Genomic DNA, 17367 nt, shown 5'->3' with positions numbered 1-17367 from the left:
AGGGCGGCAAGATGGCACGGACACCTCCAGCCTGTCCACACACCTGTCCTCAATACCACCACAGTAATTACAGGTAGGATGATTAACTCTAACGTACTGTATATATTTTATAGCTATATGTGTATATCTAGATTGGTGCTGCAGGGAGATGGTGTTGGAAGATTTGTATTGTTTTCTAGTATATATTATCACAAATGAAACTTGAGACTACATCACTGATATGTTTTCATGGTGGAGTTTTTTCTCTTTGTCTCCATCATTCTCAAGTCTGATTCCTGTTAACTGTATGGCGACGTCCTCGGGGTGAAGCGGTTAATAACAGAGGCCCCAGAGTGTATATTGGCCTTACCACAAATTTAAACTCAGTTCATTTTTTCCTTCAATCCATATCCCCTTTGGCCTTTTTCCTCACAGAATCACAAATTTCACCTTCTACTGAATATCTCCATTTTGTTTTCCCGGTTACCATCTCCTTACAAACTTCCGTAACAAGGGCGGCACCTGTTGTTATATCAAATCCCAATATGCAGTTGACACTATTTTAAACTTCATTTCATCCAGTGTTGATTACGTATTGTATAAACTAAATTGTCAAAACATTACAAAATATATCTGTGTAGTCTATCGCTCCCCCAGTGCTTCTTCGGAACCCAGTATATTTGATTCCATATCCACACAGTTGAGTAACCTTAACCTTGCCCTTGGCACCGAAATTACCATTTTGGGTGATTTTAACATTCATAATGTTGAATGGTTATTGCATTCTGCCCGGACTGACGACGCTGGTCTAGAGTGCGAGCTGTTAGCAGAATCGTTTAATCTCACCCAGTTGGTAAAGCAACCAACCAGAATACCTGATAATCCTGACCATAATGCCCATTTCTTGGATTTATTCTTGACAAATAATCCAGATCAATACAGGATAGAGGTACTGTCACCACTTGGATCCTCTGACCACAATCTCATCAAAGCCTCATTAGTTAACCCTCCCACACCTCCCCGTTCTGAAACTGTCAGGGTGACCCGATGGCACTTTGATAGGGCAAACTGGGATGGATTTAGAAATTATCTTGCTGGCATTCCATGGCAGTCTTTCTTCTCTAGTGATCCCAGTTCTACCCAGTCCCACATTAATGACTTAATACTAGCTGGTATGGATTTATTCACACCAAGTCAACAGTTCACTAAAAGATCGAACTCTCCAAAATGGTTTGATGGCAGCTGTGCCAGAGCAACAGCCCAAAAGTCATTAGCATATAACTCATACTTAAAATAAAAAACATCTGAATCACCCTATCAATTTAAAATTGCTAGAAATCATGCAAAAGCTGTAATAAATCTTGCTAAATCAAACTTTCTTCAAAAGCAAGCATCAAAACTGCTTAACAACCCTAATGGCAATAGAATATTCTGGTCAACTCTTAATTCTTTCAATAATAACTTTAACAGGCCAACTTCCATTCCCCCACGCAAATCTTCGGATGGCAACTTTACAAATGACCCGCGTGGGAAAGCAGATACTTTTGCCAGTACATTTGCCAGAAATTCCACCATAGAGGATGCCAGCCAGAATGTCCCAGTACTAGAACTTGACTCTTCCGAAATTGCCCCACTTAAAATACAGACAAGATACATAAAATCCATCCTAGACGATTTACCTACCAACAAAGCTGCAGGCCCAGATGGAATTCCGCCAATTGTTTTGAAAAAGTGTTCCCCTGAACTTGTCTCTGTTCTAGTTAAATTATTCAGACTATGCATACGTATTTCTTTATTCCCAAATTCATGGAAAGAAGCCAATATCCACCCAATTCCGAAGAAAGGAAGTTCGTCTGACCCCTCCGATTACAGACCAATAGCTGTCACATCTTCTCTTGGTAAAGTATTTGAAACTTTAATTAATAAGCACAGTGTTAAACATCTTGAATCCAACAACTTAATGATAGACAATATGGTTTTAGCCACGAAAGATCCACCATTGGCATAATCTCCTAACTCATACCATCCATCAATCAAGCGACCTACATGGAGAAACTCATGCAGTAGCCTTTGATATTTCTAAAGCTTTCGATAGAGTATGGCACCATTCTCTGCTGTTCAGATTCCCTTGCTATGGACTAATGTCTTTTGTTCCTTTGATTTCCTCATATCTTAGTGACAGGAAATTAAGAGTAAAAGTAGGTGATGTATATTCCAATTTCCACTCAATTAACGCTGGTGTGCCGCAGGGATCAGTTCTGGCGCCAACCCTGTTCCTGGTTCATATTAATGATCTCTTATCTGTCACCCACAATCCCATCCACTCATATGCAGATGACTTAATGTACATGGTTCATTCACACTCAGACACCCATTTACAAAGTCTAGTATCACTACCTCCCAACTCAGTACAGCCATCTCCATAAATCAAGATCTATCTACGATCGGTGAATGGGGACAAAACAACCTTGTTTCTTTTAATGCTAGTAAAACTAAATATATACAATTTACTAATAGGGAGATATTGCCAGATTCGTACATTACCTTCAGTGCTACTAATATTCCCATCTCCAAAAGTATTGAAATTCTCGGCGTCTCACTTAACAATGCCCTCAGCTGGACCTCTCATGTTTGATCACATGCTAAAACCGCCTCAAAGAAACTTGGACTATTGTACAGAGTCCGTAACTTCTTCACTGACGAGCAGTTAGCTATAATTTATAAGAGTCATGTGTGCTCTCAGCTTGAATATTGCTCACCCATGTGGAATGGATGTGGAGAGGTTGCATTAAGACAACTAGACAAAATTCAGAATAAAGCTGTTAGAATCATTAACAACCCTGCCATTACAAATAAACTACCTCCCCTGCAAGTAAGAAGGAATGTTGCCTCCCTTGCATTATTTTACAGATATTTTTATGGCAAATGCTCAGACGAAGTTGCGTCCATGGTGCCACCTCTCCATGCCTTTCCTCGTGCTACACGGGCATCTGGTAGCGGTTATGACTGGAATGTCACTCATCCATATTGCAGAACTTCTGTCTATCAGAATTCTTCCATTCCCCGAACTGCATCTCTCTGGAACTCGCTTCCCCAGAGTTGTTTCCCTCCAAACTTCAACCCACAACTGTTCAGGTCTAGCTGTTACAGATATTTTATGAACAGAGGACACAAGTAATCTGGTGTATGGATTTTTTTTTCATTTGTTTTTGCTTCCTCTGTTCGATTATTATTAAACACACACACACACACACACACACACACACACACACACACACACACACACACACACACACACACACACACACGCTAATTTGTCACAATCTGCAATGTGGTTAGTAGTACCGAAGAAGTACAGTAAGGTGGGCAAATCACACATGTACTGTAGTGTGTGTGTGTGTGTGTGTGTGTGTGTGTGTGTGTGTGTGTGTGTGTGTGTGTGGAAGGGGGTTTGGCGTGTGGTGTGGCAGAGAGAGAGAGAGAGAGAGAGAGAGAGAGAGAGAGAGAGAGAGAGAGAGAGAGAGAGAAGGGAATAAAGTAAAATGAGGTTTCGTTCAAAGATGTTATTGAACTCAGGAAAGATATCTCGTCTTGAAGGGATAAGTAAAAGTGTTGTTTGACCAGGTCAGTACGATGTGTCTCCCGGGCTGGCTGAAATCGTCTGGAGATAGAGAGAAGATATTAGAAAAATGCCCAACGATTTTAGGGGTTTATTTAACACTCAGGCTCCTTTGAAACTAAGTAAAATAGTCTGGTATTAGCTTATATTAATTGTAGAGTTGTTCGGCAGTGAGAGGTTAATGATGACAGTGTTAACACTCTCAGGCTCCTATGATTCTCTCTCAGCTGCTATAAAGTCGCCTGAGAGCAGCAAAAATAAGCCAGATATGACGTCACTGAGTCAGCTGGGTCAGTAAGCTAAGTAAATGTTGAGAGTGATGGTTCGGGAGGATGGTAGTCCAATAAAGCGACTCCTCCACCAAGCCGGTCCTTCACTCACAACCTTTGTCCTAATGCTTCAGTGTGATTGCATCCTGGGCCAGATGAACAAGACTTTTCCCCTGAGGGCTTTCTGCTTGAACTGGACACAAGAACGATCTTTTCCAAACTGAAATTGAATGAGATGACCAGGCACCTCGAAATGAACGGATATTGAAATTGGCTTTCTGTTGTATTTTTTTTCCTTGTAAGGAACGGTTTGCGTACATATATATATATATATATATATATATATATATATATATATATATATATATATATATATATATATTGTTACATAGCCTATGATTTCATCATCCTTTGTATAATTCTAACATACAGTATGCTGCATGTTTGATCACGATTCGCCTCGTGGCTTCCATAGTGACCAGGCTTGCGTGTTCTACCTCACTCCCCCCTTCTTCCCCTTATAGTAGAGTAAGTCGTTCTTTCTGTTGTTCAGAGCAGGAATGTCAACTCTTTGGCCCCTATGGCTTCATTTGCGCGTCCTTCTTACAAGTTGAATCAAGCTCTGCCAGCCCCTATATAATGAGCTCAGTCTCTGCATTAATTGCCACTTAGATCTACTTCTCATTTGGTTCACATTTCTGTCCTCCCCTGTATAGTGTATTATTATTTTTGTGAGTGCTCAGGAAGTCTCCAACCATCTAGCTGCTGTATAATTTGAGTATAAGTGTTGATACCATTTTTCTTGTACTGTATGGCCTGAGGTGTTAATTCGTAGGCCTGGTAAGGTTTTTGTGATTCATGTGGAGTTTTTGATGTCAGCCATTATTATTAATATTTTGTATCTGTAATAATATATCTTGCATTAACTGAGCATTATCCGGTTTTCTCATTTTATCAGGGCTGACTTAGATAAATTTACTCTTGCTAATTTCGTGTTAATAGAGGCTATTGCAGTTAACCATATATTTAACCTGTTTTTGCCATTACATTATCCTTATGAGTCCTGAATGTTTAGTTGTTAGTTTGAGCATTAAACTTTAACTTGCAATTTTACCAAACTCTTTTGTTTTGAACCTGGAACTTTGGGAGACAGTAGTGGTTTTAGTATTCTCACTTGAAGTGTTCATTATCTCTCTCTGTTCCGTAACATAAATTTGGCGACCTCTTGTCAGGATATTCAGGATATTATCATAAGGATATTGCTTGATATTTTGTGACTGTGATTTATTCATGATATCTACTATTACTACTCTTGATGAAGCCAAAGATTTTTTGTCAAATGTGCAAACAGTGTGTGATGTAGAAAACAGAACAAAGAATGATCTTAAGCTTGTTGCTCAACAATTGGGAATTGCTGTTCGCTCTCATCATTCTAAAGATCAAATTGTTGACATGATTAATAAAAGCTTGTTTAATGTAACTCCTCCAGATGAGCAAACGCAGATTGAAATAGCTAAGTTACAGCTAGCCCTGCAGGAGGCTCGTGCTAAGGAGGCTGAGTTTCAGGCACGTGCTAAGGAGGCTGAGTCTCAGGCTCGTATTCAGGAGGCACAGGCACAGGCTGAGTCTCAGGCTCGTATTCAGGAGGCTCAAATTGAACTTGCTAGGATTCAGGCAGACCATGAGTATCGCATGAAACAAGGTGGAACTGGATCATCTAGCTCTGATGATTTTGATGTGGTTAAAAATATTAAACTTGTCCCTCCTTTTAATGAATCTGATTTGACAAAGTATTTTCAGTAATATTACTGGATAATTGCTATTTACTATGAATGTTATATGTATACAATATTATAATCAATATTATATACTAATAGATTAACATATGTCAATGATGATTGCTGTCGAAGGACCTCCAGTGGTGTGTGCCGAGCACATGTTAGGACTCCATATTATAATTACAAATCATAATAGATAGATAGATAAATAAATAGATAGAGAGACAGATAGAAGCAGGAAGTCAGATGATGAGAAGGTACTGTGTCTGCGAGAATCGAGCATTGCTAAACATGCTTACACACTCTTAACTCAAGGAATGCTTTATACGCACACGACAGCGCCTCGTGACCATACACACACATACATACATACTCACACACAGGCTTCTAGAACTTTCCAACCACAGTGAACACACGTGACACGACCCCTGTTTCACCAGAATTTAGGAAAGAGAGCTCAGAAGGAGAGAGGCCATAGAATCGGCAGGTAGTGGGGAGACAGGCTTAGCAACTTGGAAGAGAGAGAGAGAGAGCGAGACAGGGAGACAGGGACTCTACTTATACTCACTCGTGAGTGAGAGACTTGTTAATATTTCCAAGACAAATAAAAATAGTCCCATACTCTTCTTTATCTCTCCTGTCACTACATGACAAATGGGAACCAAGATTATCAACATACAAACAACTCAAGTATAACAACCGCTCGCCCACTAGTCTAATATATATAACTTCTCTACAAGTAACTACAAAGTCTTTTTATGACAGTTTGAGAGGGTAGCTACAGGTTTTAATTGGCCCAAAAAGTATTGGCCAGTACTCCTTCAGAGTGTTCTCACCGGTAAAGCTCAAGTAACTTATGCATCTTTGCCTCAGGATCAATCTGATAATTATGATGTAGTTAAGAGCTTGATTCTTAAGGCCTATGAGCTTGTTCCTGAAGCCTATAGAGTAAAATTTAGGACAACTTATAAACAAGATAAGCAATCCCATGTTGAGTATGCAAAAATCAAAGAAAATCTGTTAGAGCAGTGGTTAAATTCTAAGAATGTAAATTCTGATTTTGATAAATTTAAGCAGATGATTTTGCTGGAGGACTTCAAAAGGTGCATTTATAAAGATGTAAGCCTATATATTGATGAGAGAAAAATAGATAATTTGTCTGATGCTGCAGTTTTAGCTGATGAATATGTTATCACTCACAAGAGATATTCTAAAGAAAAAAGGAAAGCTGAGAGTAAGTACGTTGCCTGTACTCAGAGTACAGGTAATAGGAAAAAGAATAAAGATGATGTTTCTCATGAAGTTAATACCAGCTCCACCTCTAGATTTCAGAAAAGTAAATGTACATATTGTAGTAAGCTTGGTCATACTACGGAGAAATGTTTCAGGAGACAGCGTGATGTGAACAAAAAGGAGTCTTTAAATATTCAGTCAATTGGTCTAGTGTCCACCCTTGAGAGTTCCCAGAATTCTTTAACCAAGTTAACTGAACCTGCTTTGAAGGGTAAATTAAATTCTCATGATGAAGCTCCTCTTTTGAGCAGTAATGTGGGTGACACTCTCAAGAGTTCATGTGCTAATTTCCTGTCTGATGGTTTTGTCAGTCCTCTGGACAGTAATGACAGGAAATCAGTTCAAATATACCGTGATACAGGTGCTTGCCAATCCCTTATGCTGACCAGTGTTCTAGGCTCTAATGTTAATTCCTCTGGTGAAACTGTAATCTTACAAGGTGTAGGGAATAATTACTTCTCTGTCCCTCTGTGCAGAGTGAATTTAGAGTCTGGTTTTGTTAATGGTTCCGTTATGGTTGGGTTGGTTGAGACACTCCCAATGTCAGGTGTAACTTTCTTACTTGGAAATGATATTGGTGGAAGTCAAGTGTGTCCAGCTCCTCAGTTGTCTAGTGAACCAGTGACTGCGACCCAGTATCTTGATATCCCTGATGTGTTCTCTGCATGCACTGTCACTAGGGCTAAGTCTAAAATTACTGGTGACTTAGAGGATAATGATGATAATGATGTTATCCTAGCAGACACTTTTCTTGCTAATTTGGACCACTCACCAGATGAGGCAGTACCCCGTAGTGTTGATAATATGTCTCGTCAAGAGTTGGTTGAGTTGCAGGTTGTTGACCCTGAGTTGAAAGGTCTAGCTAACTCTGCTTGCAGTGAGGAAGAGTCAGCTGGTGCTTCTACTTGTTATTATATAAAGTCAGGAGTACTTATGAGGAAGTGGAGACCCCCAGCAACATCAGCCAACTGTGAATGGGAGGTTGTACATCAAGTTGTCATCCCTCGTGTTTGTAGGCAGGATATCATTAGAGTGGCTCATGATTCCAGTTTGGCAGGACACCTTGGAGTGAGGAAGACTGTGGCACGCATTTTGAAACACTTCTACTGGCCAGGTATCTTCAGAGATGTTTCCTGGTATTGTAAGGCTTGTCACACCTGTCAAGTTGTGGGGAAGTGTAATCAGACCGAAAAGGTTGCACCTCTAGTTCCCATTCCTCCTTCTGAGGCGCCATTCACCCGTATGTTGGTGGATATTGTGGGCCCTCTTCCTAAGACTTCTTCAGGATTTTCTTATGTGTTGACCCTGATTGATATGGCTACTCGTTATCCTGAAGCCATTCCACATAGACATATCTCAGCAAAGAACGTGGTTAAGGAAATGCTAGGGTTCTTCACCAAGTTTGGTCTGCCCAAGAAGGTACAGTCAGACCGGGGAAGTAATTTCATGTCAAATGTTTTCAAGCAGTCTCTGAAAGAGTTGGGCATCACCCAGATCACGTCTTCAGCTTACCATCCCCAGACCCAAGGAGCGTTGGAGAGATATCATCAAACACGCAAATCGATGCTCAGGAAATACTGTTTGGAACATCAGAAAGACTGGGATAAAAGTCTTCCATTCGTTGTATTTGCCGCAAGAGAATCTCCAAATGAATCACTGGGCTTCTCACCCTTTGAACTACTGTTTGGCCATGAAGTAAGAGGACCCCTTAAGCTACTCAAGGAATGCTGGCTGTCGGAGGAAGATGATGTCAACCTGCTGGAGTATGTGATGAAGTTCAAAAAACGGCTGTCCACTGCTTTACAGCTGGCGAGAGAGAATTTAGGAGCTGCTCAGGAGAAGATGAAGACTTGGTATGATAAGAAGTCCAGGTTACGCCACTTTCAGCCAGGAGATCAGGTTTTGATTCTGCTACCAGTGCATGGGCAACCTCTTCAAGCCAAGTTTAGTGGTCCTTATTTCGTGGAGAAGAAACTCAGTGATGTCAACTATGTCATCGCCACACCAGATCGTAGAAAGAACAAGCAACTTTGTCACATCAACATGCTAAAGTTATATCACAGGCGGGACGAAAATAAGCCAGTCTGCACTGTAGCTGTTCCACCCGAGTCTACAAGTGAAGTTCTCCCATGCAGCATGAGCCTGAGTGATAGTCTGGGGAAGAATCCTGATATCATGAATGATCTCCAGACTAAACTTTCTCATCTAGCTCCCGAGGAAAGGCAGGAGTTTTCGGCATTACTACAGGAGTACCCGCAAGTGTTCCGTGCCACTCCAGGAAGAACCACTGTTTTGATGCATGATGTCGATGTTGGAGACGCAAAGCCAATTAAACTGCCTCCTTACCGTGTGAACCCAGTGAAAGTTCCTCTCATCCAGAAGGAGCTTGGCTACCTGTTGGACCACAAGATGATTGAGCCCTGTCAGAGCGAGTGGAGTTCTCCTGTCACTCTAGTCCCTAAGCCAGGTGGGTCACAGCGGCTTTGCATCAACTACAGACGTGTTAATCAAATAACCAAAACAGACACTGACCCTCTCCCTCACGTGGAAGATTGCATAGACAAGATCGGAAGGGCTAGGTACATAAGTAAGTTTGATTTGTTAAAGGGATGTTGGCAAATACCTATGACTGAACGTGCTAGGGAGATCTCATGTTTTGTAACACTAGGAAAGACTTTTACATGTTCTGTAATGCCATATGGTATGAAGAATGCACAAGCCACTTTTCAGAAGCTCATGAATGTTGTAACAGAGGGTTTGGCAGGGTGTGTTGTTTATATTGATGATGTATTAATCTTCAGTGACAACTGGAAAGATCACCTATGCCATGTCAGTAAATTTCTTGAGCGTTTGGTTCAGGCTAATCTTGTAGCTAATTTATCAAAGTGTGAGTTCGGTCAAGCTAAAGTTCAGTACCTTGGGTACGTAATTGGTGATGGACATTTTGCACCACCAGGAGCTAAGGTTCAGGTTATGAATGATCTTCCCAGACCTAAAAGTAGGAAAGAGCTACAAAGATTTTTAGGAATGGTAGGTTATTACAGGAGATTTGTTCTTAACTTTTCAGTTCTTGTATCACCACTTACAGACCTACTGAAATTGTTTGGACCGATAACTGTGAATCCTCTTTCAGCAAACTTAAAGCTATCCTATTAAGTCAGCCAGTGCTCGCTACTCCAAATTTTGCTAAGCCTTTTAAGATTGCTGTTGACGCAAGTTCTCAATCGGTAGAGAGGTGGCCTGCAGTCCTAACGGACCCAGGTTCGAATCCCGGCTGGGGCAGGGAACAGTTTAAGGATTTGAATTTCATTAAATCAGGCTTTACTGATCTACCAGAAGACCCGCCGACATGTCGTAAAAATACCCCCGCTAATACCAATACACCAGTCCTGTATGAGACAGCCCTAGCATGTATTCAATATGGACGGTGGGTGTAAGCGCCGAAGTGGTGACATGTAGAGGTGTATGGTGTGTAGGAGGACTGCTGGGCCTTGATAGCAGGCTGTGAAGCCTATGCCCAGAGTCGGACACAAAAAAAAAAAAAAAAAAAAAAAAAAAAAAAAAAGTGATACAGGAGCTGGGTCTGTTTTGCTGCAAGAGGATGATCAGGGTATTGAACACCCTGTATCTTACTACACTAAGAAGTTCACTCCGCCTCAAAAGAACTACTCAACTATTGAGAAAGAGCTTTTGGCCTTGATTTTGGGTTTACAGCATTTTTCATTTTATTTGTGTTCTGGTTTTGACCCCATAGTCATTTATACCGATCATAACCCACTGAAATTCCTTAGTAAGTTTAAAGATAAAAATCAGAGATTGACAAGATGGAGTCTACTTCTTCAGGAGTATTCATCAGACATACAACATGTCAAGGGGAAAGAAAATGTTATTGCAGATTGCTTATCTAGACTTTAGACAGATTGTTTTAGAGTAATAAGAAATTTCCTTTGTAAATTTCTTTTTCTTTGTGGGGAGGTGTTACATAGCCTATGATTTCATCATCCTTTGTATAATTCTAACGTACAGTATGCTGCATGTTTGATCACGATTCGCCTCGTGGCTTCCATTGTGACCAGGCTTGTGTGTTCTACCTCACTCCCCCCTTCTCCCCCTTATAGTAGAGTAAGTCGTTCTTTCTGTTGTTCAGAGCAGGAGTGTCAACTCTTTGGCCCCTATGGCTTCATTTGCGTGTCCTTCTTACAAGTTGAATCAAGCTCTGCCGGCCCCTATATAATGAGCTCAGTCTCTGCATTAATTGCCACTTAGATCTACTCCTCATTTGGTTCACATCTCTGTCCTCCCCTGTATAGTGTATTATTATTTTTGTGAGTGCTCAGGAAGTCTCCAACCATCTAGCTGCTGTATAATTTGAGTATAAGTGTTGTTACCATTTTTCTTGTACTGTATTGCCTGAGCTGTTAATTCGTAGGCCTGGTAAGGTTTTTGTGATTCATGTGGAGTTTTTGATGTCAGCCATTATTAATAATATTTTGTATCTGTAATAATATATCTTGCATTAACTGAGCATTATCCGGTTTTCTCATTTTATCAGGGCTGACTTAGATAAATTTAATCTTGCTAATTTCGTGTTAATAGAGGCTATTGCAGTTAACCATATATTTAACCTGTTTTTTGCCATTACATTATCCTTATGAGTCCTGAATGTTTAGTTGTTAGTTTGAGCATTAAACTTTAACTTGTAATTTTACCTAACTCTTTTGTTTTGAACCTGGAACTTTACGGGACAGTAGTGATTTTAGTATTCTTACTTTAAGTGTTAATTATCTCTCTCTGTTCCGTAACAATATATATATATATATATATATATATATATATATATATATATATATATATATATATATATATATATATATATGGAATGACCGTTATATTCTGGGTGAAGGAAACTCTTATTTTATTATTTCAGGTTTAGTTTCTTTGTGGCCAATTTTTGCAGATGGTGGTAATGCTTGTGGTGTCTTCTGCTGGGATCATAGCCACGGTAAAGTTACAACTCATATTGCCTTAATGCCTTTGTTACTACATTGAGGATCTGTTGGTATCATAGGCAGTATAAAGTAACTAATCGTATTTCCATAATTCCTTTACTACTACACTGATGTTTTGTAGAGATCATAGGCCTTAGTATAGTAACTAATCATATTCCCATAACTACTGATTATGTTCTGGCTGGGATCATAGACCTTTTAGAGCAACGATTCACATTTCCTTAATTCAGTTACTGCCACACTGTCGTCTCGTCCGTATAAAGTATGTAATAAGTTGATCATTGTGGTGTGGTACAACTAGAGGAGCCAATCCCTGGCATGAGGTGTGGCCAGGTTAACAGAGAGGGACTCGCAGTGAGGGTCGTTTTTCGCTGCTAATCAATGTGATGACGACCTGTCAGACACCCAGTGTGACCAACACGAGGTTTGAAAAAGTATAGGAATGTGAAGGCCAATGAGAATATACGTACTTTATCGAGGTGATGTATACCGTATATTTTTTAAGAAACTAACTGAATGATGAGGAAACAACCATAGATTTTTAGATACCAGGTAATCACTATATTGTAGTTGCAGATTCAGCTAAGGTAAAATCATTATTATTTCCGATAATCCCCACCATTTTGAAAAAAAACATTCTTACATCTTTTGTCACTGTAGTTCCTGTTCATCCCCATGTGAATGCGATTCCCAACAGTGCGGGGAATTAATATTGCTGATAACTGTAGACGGGCTACACACAACCCGCCCTAGAGTAACACAGTCGTAATCTGACAGGAGACAAGTGCAAGAGAAATTATCGTTAACAAAATACAAATGACATAGATTATCCACTCCATTTCGCGGCGGGTTCATTAGGCCAGCAAACAGGTGGATCACAATAACTAGAGTCAGGATGTCGCCGGACGCTGAGATTGTTAGGATTGTGCCTTTTTTCTCATGACTTTCTAAATGATCTTAAGTAGTATTAATATACTCAAGTAATTTCAGCTCTGCCAGTTTGTTTACCTTTGTTAATAGGATGGTTGGCATGAAGAGATGTTTGTTCAGGAAGGTACGGTTTGTGGAACAAAACTTGGTGATACAATATAGTTGCATGTTGTAGGCAACTGATGATGCTAGTGTTGTTAGGAAGTTAATTGTGTTGTCATAAGAATCAGGCTTTCCCCACCTCATCCCTCACCCCACACCCCTCACCCCACACCCCTCACCCCACACCCCTCACCCCACACCCCTCACCCCAGTCTTCCCTTCTCCTCTTTGGTCATGCCTCCCTTTTATAACCTCTCTCCAACCCATCAGTCTTTCAGCCCTTAAAATAGACCCTTGATGGAATTACCCAAATTTTGTTTGTGAAGTCTCATGTCCTTAATAAAAGAACCGGGGGTAATTTTGGTCAAGGAAAGAGGTCAGTGGATGAGGTCAATATTTTTCCATTGTTGATCCCTGTCGTGGGAAGAGGGGTTGTGTCGTTACTGAGTAGGGACAGAAACGGCAGCAGGTACCTCTTGTCGACGCTACCACCTCACTCGTTGCGGCGTCAAACGATAGATAGATAGATTTAGATGGATAGATAGATAGGTTGGTAGGTAGGTAGGTAGACATAAATATTAATACATCAAGATGACTGGACAATCATCAGTCTGTCAAAAAAAAGTTGCCACATTCACAGTCAGATAATAGAGCATTGCGGTAAGATGGTGGCTGAACCACTGAACCCTCCTGTGAGTCTGAATATTGTCACTTACTCACATAGTGGTAATCATCAGGAGGTGACTGGTGGTTTATTGATTACATATGAATTATTTTAATTGATGCAACTTTTATTAGCTTGCTTTAGCAAGATAATACGTAGTGCATCTTGGTCTGGTAAAATTCCTTCATTACTTTAGAAAGCTGTGGCTTTAATGGCATGAGTTGCAGGAAGTATCAGACTGATGTTATAAGTGTGTGTGTGTGTGTGTGTGTGTGTGTGTGTGTGTGTGTGTGTGTGTGTGTGTGTGTGTGTGTGTGTGTGTGTGTGTGTGTGTGTGTGTGTGTTTTATGCGGACCGTCCAGCCATCAAAGGCGCTCAACAATTTCCAGTTAAAGCAGCAAACAAATCTGGAGCCAGTCGCCTATGACGGCCTCCACTAAGTAATTGACAGAAAAGCCAATCCTCTTACGCTGACAGACTTGAGGCTCGTCCTGGAAGGTGTGGCTTTGTGTGGCAAGGACTTTGTGCACTGCTTCCCCCTCACCCTCTGCCATCACTCTTATCTGCCATCTTCATCTTTTACCCTCTTTGTCTTTCATTTTCACCTTCTCACTCTTATTTCTCAGTCTCCCTTATTTTCGCTTCTGTATGAGCACATAATCACTACCTCTCCCTCACCCTATGCCATCACTGTCATCTCTGCCTCTGTCTCTCTCCCTCTTACTCTTTCATTTTTACATCCTATTAGTCTCACCCTCATTCGCTTTCTCTTTCACTCTGTTACTCTCATTTAGCCTCCTCATACTGTATATCTTTCATTATCGTCTCTGAACTCCGTCCTCTTTCACTATCACTCTCTTGATCATTCATTTTCACCTTCTCACTCTTATATTTCACTCTCTTCCTCTTTTCTCTTCGGTACTTGGCCAAATTCACTGTTTACCCCTTACCCTCTGCCGTCACTCCTATCTCTCAAATGATAAACCAAAAGAGTGACACACCCTTTTGGTTAGCCAGTTTCTTTTTGTTTCCACTTTCACACCCTAACAAAGCCACCCTCTCATCCTCACCTGTTCTCATCTCTCGCTTCTTTTTTGAGTTTCACACTGCTCGCATATGAAGCCTCTATCATTATCTTCTCACCTTCTCGTCTTTTATATTCACCTTCTTACTGTTTCAAACTTCTCTCATCTCTCAGCCTCACCCTCTGTCACTATCACCCTCTCCCTGTCTCACCTTTATTTGTTATCCTCATCCTTCACTCTCGTCTTCTTTCATTTTTACTCTTATAATATTTCATTTTCACCATCTTACTATTTCACGTATAACCTCTTACCTTTTCAGTTCCTCCCTCTATAAGTTGCGTCTTTCTCACATTATTCATCTCACTCTCATTCTCTTACTCTTTCCCTTTCATCAGTTGCCCCCACCTCCGTCTCTCTCACCTTCTTTCCCTTTTACTTTCACCCTTCGTCACTTCCCTGCCCTAACAAATTCACCCTGTCACCCTCACATTGTCTCTGCTTCTAACTACTAACTTCACTCCATTTTTTTTTTTTTTTTTTTGTAGTAGTTGATGCTGTTGTTCTGGCCTCATGCTCGTCTAGAAGTGAACCCAGTGAACTGCAGGCTGAAGTTGTCTCTCTCCTACCGTTAACCACCTCCTTTCGGGGGATAGGGAGGGAAGTGAGGGGCGTTTGCATAACCGGGCAGTGGACCTCAACCTATCTCCTTGAAACTGTTACCTTCACCGTATCCTTTCTGTCACTTTCCTTGTATTTTTACCACCTTGTCTTTGCTCCCCTCTGTCACCTTCATACTATTTTCACAACCCTGTGCCATTTTAGGCTTGTCGTTATTCCTCTCTCTCTCACCTTCACCATCTCAATTTATGTCCATCACCATCACCTTCTGACTCCTCCCTGTCACCTTGTCTCTTTTCTCTATCACATTCACTCGATATCGTTCACACTCTTGTCACTTTCTTCCCATCACTGCTCTTCTATCACCTTCACCCTGTCACCTTCGCCCCCTCTTCCCGCACCATATCTCATCATCCAATATCTGGTCGGCAGTTCCTCCCTGCCTCTCTCGTCACTTTCCCTCACCTGTCACCTCCCCTCACACCTTATCTCACTTCATCTCACCTCCCACTCTGCTTCACCTCCTCTCTCACTTTACCTTATCATGTGAAGCTCTTTAATTTTCCTCCTTCACTCGTAGCACAACTTTTCTTTCTCCTCCTACTCAGTTCTTTCATTTTCTCTCATCTCCCTTCGTCTGCCAGCTGCCCTTGTCTTACCTCATCTCTCACTCTGCCTTAAAGCTGTCCCTCATTCTACCTTATTCCACTTCCTTCTTAACCTTACCTTCTGGCCTGTACTGTAAATCGCATAGACTTCGTAGCACCTCTTCCTTAGGGATTTATTTTGTATAATACACTTTAACATCCTTTTATATGTTAATTGTATCAAGATAATGACAAAGTTTGCATTAATAACATATAAGAAGATATTAAATTGTATAGAATAAATCGCTTAGGAAGGCATGTTACGAAATTTACAAAGCTACTTAGTAAACATTTTCTCTATCGACTTTATGCATTTTTTTTTTCTTTACTGTCCACGTCACGTTCCCTCATCTATCATGTGGGGGGCGCGGTAGCACAGTGGTAGCGCGCTGGACTTGTGATCGGGGGATTGCAAGTTCGAGCCTCGCCCGGGCTGCCGTGCCGGGAGGGGTAGCTCCCTCCTGTAACCCTAGCGGGGCTATATAGTCCAATACAGGGCTTAGCTCGGGGGAACTCCATTTCTCCCATTTCATCTATCATGTCTGCCCACCACAGCTCCTCAGCCTCTCTCTCTCTCTCTCTCTTCTCTTCTTCCAGTCTCATCTCCCCTCCCCTCCCCTCTTTCTTATCCTCAGCCTCTGTCTCTTCCCTTCCAGTATGTTCGTCTATTACACCTTCAGCGTCACTTTCCACCTCTTTGCCCTCCACCTTTTTTTTTTGTTCACCTTCCCACCACCGTTTTATCTTCCAACCATCCATATATCCAACCAACTGACCTTCACTCGTCACCTTCATACCATCTAACCATCCCACCCCAGCCTTCCATCCTGCCAGCCTTCCATCCTGCCAACCATCCAAGCTACAAACCATCCATCTTCTTTCCTTCATCCTTTTCAAACATTCAGCCATCATTTAGGAGGAGTAGACTGTAGCACCAGTCGAGCAGGGCAGTACTCCCGAGGTGGATGGAATGCTGATGACAGGGAGTGCTGGAGCTCCCGTTTCATCAGCCCTCAGGACTAGTTCCTGACCATCCCCCTTTGCTAAACTTTTTCAGTGTCTCAGTTACACAGAGAGTAGGCCAGCATGCTCTCCAGTACAAATTTCTCTAACTATCTTCACCAAACTACATGCACAGTACACACTACACTTCCTATTCAAAATTTACCAAAATGGCGTCAATTCACCTAGCCTCGGAGTCCCCAGGGGGGGGGACCATAAATGCCCCCGCCATCTGCCCCTCTCCCGGTGACGACCCGAGGTGCCTGGAACCACTGTCTGACTCTCTTCTTCTTCATTTCTGCAACATTCGCGGCCTTTCATCTAACTTTCGTTCTGTTGAGCACCACCTCTCCTCCTCTAAACCTCACCTTCTTTTTCTAACGGAGACTCAGCTGTCTGAGGCAACTGACAGCAAACCCTTTTCTGTATCCT

Source organism: Coenobita brevimanus, chromosome 12 (assembly GCF_032717465.1).
Source record: "Coenobita brevimanus isolate Jiangsu-jjx chromosome 12, ASM3271746v2, whole genome shotgun sequence".
In the NCBI taxonomy this organism is placed as follows: Eukaryota; Metazoa; Arthropoda; class Malacostraca; order Decapoda; family Coenobitidae; genus Coenobita; species Coenobita brevimanus.
The sequence above is the reverse complement of the archived record's forward strand: the minus strand, read 5'-3'. Positions refer to the sequence as shown.